The sequence below is a fragment of the Camelina sativa genome, chromosome 7 (assembly GCF_000633955.1).
Source record: "Camelina sativa cultivar DH55 chromosome 7, Cs, whole genome shotgun sequence".
NCBI lineage: Eukaryota > Viridiplantae > Streptophyta > Magnoliopsida > Brassicales > Brassicaceae > Camelina > Camelina sativa.
The window spans coordinates 208,121-213,957 of record NC_025691.1 but is presented as its reverse complement, the minus strand read 5'-3'; the positions used below and the strand labels follow the sequence as shown (position 1 = coordinate 213,957).

The following is a 5,837-nucleotide window of genomic DNA, read 5'->3' as shown; positions in this document are numbered from 1 at the left end:
CCTTTTTTTTTTTTTTTTTTTTTTTTTGCAAAGCTAATAAAACAATATTAGGCGGGATAACATATGACAATCGGAATTGTAAACTGCAATCACAAAACTATAAAAGATTGCTTTCAAATGTGATTGATAAGCTTTAAAGTTATGTTTCTGTTTAGATTATTCATCAATGCGTGGAAGCACGCAGTCCGTTTCCGTTAAATGCAAATGTGGCATTCCTCATGTATTTAATACTCCAAGTCTCCAACTGTGATTATATCATACTATTAGATTAAGATCCGTGCCATAGCACGAATTGAAATTTATTTTATTTATATTGTAATTTTTATATAAAATATAATTTATGTGATTGTTTTTAAAAAAATTTTTGGATAAAACATTATGTAATAAAATCATATGCTTTATATGAAGGCTTGAAAAAAGACACCTACTTTGTAAGTTCTATATTTGTTGATGATTCAAGATAAGTATCCGTGCTATAACACTGGTTAAATTTTATTTTATATAAATTTTGTATATTTTATATTTTGTATTAGGTTATATATGTGAGTTATTTCAACAATGTATATTCTACATCATGACTTGAATGTCATTATAAGACATAATTTAGTAAATTTGGTTTTTTAAAAGCGAGTTATTATTTTAAGAGTAATTTAATATATTGTTATACTTTTTGTTTTAATATACTTGGTTTCTTGAAATTCTTTCATATAATAGTGACATATTATTGACATTGCTATAACAAATCAATTTAGAGTGTTTATAGTTTCTAACTTTTATATCAAATTTCAGTATATTAAAAGTATTTTAAAATAAATTATTTAAAGTTTTTTATATTATATAAAATTATAAAATTCAACAAAAAAATATGAAATTGAATTTAAATATTCAAATTTTGACCCGTTACTCAGTAAAATTTTTAATTCAATAGATATTATTTTTAAGGAATAATATTACTGAAGCTTGAATATTTTATAGATCGAACAATTTATATTTATTTTTAAAAATTCAACTTATGGTATATCCGGAAATAAGACTATTTTTTAATTATAATAAATAATATGATAATTTAATTGTTTCACAAAATAGAATCATATATAAAAATGAGAGGTGAAATATAATGATAATTAAGAAATTAATATGTTAAGTTAGATATCAAAAGATATTATTAAATGAGTTGTTGGTAAAAATAGGGAAAAAAAGTTACTAATGTCTTAAAAATTTCTTACATTGTTTTGATGAAAAATTTGTCTTAGTTTTTTGTTCAATCTATGTGAAATGTGTATTAAAACTTTTTTAAAAGACAGAAGTAGGAGTAAATTTTGGGTTTTTCCGTGTACGTAATAATCGTCTGCGAATTATGATTTGAAAAAAATACTCAGATGTTATCCAAAAGTTGGTTTATTCCTGATATGAATACATTTTCTAAAAATTGCGCAGATATTTAGTGTCCTGAGTGTAATTACAATTTACCTCTTGGATTTATTTTTTCGATTTTAATTTAAAAAATAATAAAAAATACACATCATCAAATTAAAATACACGTCATCTTCCATAATCCACGTTACAACCCGAAAAACAATTTACGGCTGAGTTGCAGTATTTATGGGAAAACGAAAGGCCTCGTCGATTCATATGACGGCTGAGTTATAATGTTTTGTGGCTGAGTTATCACAAGAAATAATCTGAAAGCAAACAATTGATTTATATTACTTAACGGCTGAGTTATAGTATTTACGAGAAAACGAAAGGTCTCGTCGATTTATATGACGACTGAGTTATAATGATTTTTGGCTGAGTTATCACAAGGAATAATCTGAAAGCAGAAAACGAAATGTCTCGTCGATTAATATGACGGCTAAGTTATAATGCTTGACGCCTGAGTTATTGCACAAAATAAAACAAATGTATTACAATAATACTACATCGGACAAGTTTTCGCATTGTGCCCAACTTGTTTACATCGAGAACATGTGTTTAGCTCATGAATTAACGCGTTCAATCCGTAGTCATCAAAAATAAGCTTCACAAGCTTGTCGTGTGTTGTTTTTGCATCTATCTGCACAACTCTACACCCTCTATCGTCAGTGTTAAATACATATTTGTGTTTCTTTACCCAATTACCGGAACTGGATTCATGAAAGAAAATGAAGAAGAATGAGGAAAATTAATAAGAAGTGGTGTAATTAAGAAGTGAAGAACAATAAGAAAAAGAAGGGGAAGAACAAGGTGAAAAACACTTTTTAACCAGTTGAAGAACAAGAGTTGAAGAAACGACGTTTCGTCTTTCCGGAGAAGATGATGATATGGAATGCTGATATAGATGATGCATCCGAAGTGGCAAGTCAGCCACCAAACAAACATGTAAATCAGCCTAATTAAATCAGCCATCAAACAAAATTATAACTTAGCCGCAACATGAATAATATCACAGTAATTAAAAAGCAAAAAATGGTTACCAAATTCAGCCGCTTAATGTCATAACTCAACTGAAAATTTGTAACTCAGCCGTATCGTTAAATAAGTCAGCCGTAACTGAATGATATTCTATTCTAGTAATTAATCTTTTGCTACTAAGTCAGCCGTAAAATGACTGAATTTTACGATAAGTCAGCTCATGGCGGCTGAGTTATAAAACTTAACCATAACTCAGCCATAACCACATCTCATAAGTCAGCCGTTGTTCATAACTCAGCCAGATTCAGAATGATAATTCAGCCTTGTCGTAGTGATAACTCAGCAAAAAATTTACAACTTAACCATCGGATTATAACTCAGGCGTAAGGGCGGCTGAGTTATGGTATAACTCAACCAGATTTCATTAAATCAGCTGTAACGATTGGCTGAGTTATGTTCTAAGTCAGTCGTCCGTTCTTACTCAAATGTTTTTTCCATAAATCAGCTGCAACATACCATAACTCAGCCGTCATTACCTCTGTAACGCATTACGGCTGAGTTATTTAATACACGTCAGTGATTTCTAACGTGGCATCTCACATGGCAATGACATTTTTGTAATTATGTTTTTTCCTGTAACATAAAACAAAAACACTGATTTGTTGATTCTGGTAATATTACCTAATTTAGAGTAGTAAATTTCCCTTATGATTTTACATATTCTGTTGGAGTATGTCTTTGTTTTATACTTTGAAGACAATTTCAAGTAGAACAAACTTTTTGAGTTTCTTTTATGCATACTAAGATTATGCTATAATGTCGTTCTCGCGCATGTTTGACTTTTTTTATACATTTACATGAATCTGTAGAAACCAACACAAATAGTTTCGAAAAGGTGTTTTAGAAAATACGTTTGCAGCGTGTATGTTACATAAACGAGTAATATTGGCGGCGAATGAGAGATTCAAAACGTTAAAGATGAAAAAACTATTCTCGTTTAGTTTTTCTTTCGGTTTTCTTAACAAACGGTGATTAAATATTATTAAGCTTGTGAATTGTGATGTCGTGTTTAGATATCATATCCACCAAAGCCGGTTATGAGACTTTCAAGAATCCCCAAATAAATAAATAAAAATAAAACGGTGGAGAAAATAAAAGCAAGAAATACGAGTCAACTAGCCAACAACTAAATATCAAATATATAAAGTCGAATGTTTGATGCATCCAATAATGCGAGTCATATAGACCATATAATCACGAGTGAACCGTCGATAAAATATTCTTATTCAAACCACTTTCTTTTTTTTCTTTTTTACTTTGGTTAACACGAACCGATCTAACTATTACAGTGTTTTTTGTTTTTGTTTTTTTTTCTTAACTGATTAATAACATAGCTCATCAGTTAGCTTAAATTAAACTGATATATTTCATATAAAAACTTAAGAACATACTTATAATTTAAAATTTTATAGAGAAGAGAGCAAAATTTAAGCTCTTTGTGGGACAGAGAGAGTACAAGTGGTTGACAATAAAAAAAAGAAGAAAAAAGCAGCAAATACAAGTGAAGCAATAATACTAAAAATAAATCGGCACCACCGTCATGTGTATAATAAGGACCTGACCGCACACGTGTGGATTTTTGGACTTCTCTCAGTTTTTAGTTTTTGTTGCTTTAAATAGTTTTTTTTTTTTGGGGTTAGAGGAATGAAGTCGAATATGTAATTTTAAAGTGAAGGCAGGGGCAAATTTTTATAGTACATGGATCTTGCTAAGATCTTCTTGTCTTCTTGAATAATATATAGTACATGAATCTGTATTTATTTTATTTTTTTCTTTCAGCATTTGTTTAATAAATTAAAGATAAAGGCGACTTGTGTGTTACTTACTGTTTTGTTAGAAACTGCACCCAAAGGAAAAAAAGAGTTATTGTCGTGTAGCGACGACAATGAACATAATACGGACGAGAGAACCTCTCTGGCGGATTCGGCCCATCTTTCTATTGAAAGATCAGTTTCATTACATCAGAGAGATAAATATTCGTTTGTAACATTTTTTTCTTACGACAAATCATTTTTTTACCTACAAAAAAGTATTATATTCCTTCATCTGTACACTGCAAATGAAATGAAAGAGGGTCAATGATGCATGGTGTCACGGGAACCCCAAAAGGGATATGTACACTTCAATTTACTTATGAAAACTTTGTTTCTTCATATATATGTTCCTTCCTTATTCACAAAATCACTTGATTTACAACAAAGAATACTTAGACTTGCCTCTAATTATATAATACTGCCACTTTTAAATTAAGTTTTTGTGGGCCAATGCCAAAATATGGAGGAACCTGACATCATATTCAAAGTCTGAACACATATGAGTTTCCTCTCATCACTCTTATTGGCACTTTACTTACTTCACCATTAACAAAATAATTACAATCCATGTTGCATATATGAGTTCCTAATATTACAGTCAAATCATCTTAATTGGATCCCTACATCAACAACAGAAAAAAAAAAAAAAAAAAAAAAAAAAANCAGAATTGGATCCATAAATTGGGCTTCTAGCTGCTCTAATACTGAAATTTAAGAGCCTATTTCAAAAAAATATCAGGGGTCCTCAACGTGAATGTAACCTCATATGGGTCTCTACTCTCTACTAACCTCATTTACCTGCGACTATAATAGAAACGGCCCATATTATGCCCGTCTTTATGGGGCCGGACTAATAATGGATGATAAAGCCTTCGGGTATAACATGAGAAAATTATACTCGTATACCGAATCAGTTGATCTTTTTCTATATAAACTAAACCAAACTAGATTATTCATAATGAAGAAAAACGTGTCACATGACAATATGAAACAAGAGTTCAGTTAGCTTCCTAGAAAGTAGAAACATTTCTCGATAAAAAATGAGTTTGAGGGTTCAGAATGATGTTTACTTTCCGGTCCGGTTAATAAAATTAAAAATGAAGGGAAATGGCTCGATAGCAAATAACTAGCACTGTCTCTAACAGCGCACATCTTCAAAACGAGTACGCTAAGGAGTCTCTCAATCAATCCTTTGTGAGTATCTTCCATATCTTTGTGGCTTGTGTGCCGGTTTTGTAAAGTTTATATGTTGAGTTGAGGCTCTATCAGTCAGCCTTTGTTGTCTCAAACATTGTAATCTTGAATGAATGTTAAAGTTGAAAAAGGAAAAAAACGCAAAGAGCGAGTCATAGTAAATATTGATGATGCTTTCGAGTTTTTGATTAAGATCTCAGTATTCTGTAAATTTATGATATTAGTCAGCTCTCCAAGTCACTCACAGAGACAAAAAAAGAAGAAGTTATTAACTCTCTCTCTATCTTTCACATATCTGCAGGCGAGAAAGGTTATGACTAGAAGAAATACAACAAACACAAAAAAAATACAATAAAAAAAAAAAAAAAAAAAAAA

The 5,837-nt window shown here is 30.3% G+C and overlaps 1 long non-coding RNA gene across 1 annotated transcript; it reads left to right on the top strand.

The window, feature by feature from the left end:
- On the top strand, nucleotides 5,067–5,837 carry LOC104699557. Its single transcript, XR_753382.1, has 2 exons — nucleotides 5,067–5,462; nucleotides 5,764–5,837. It is a non-coding gene; the product is annotated as an uncharacterized LOC104699557 (long non-coding RNA).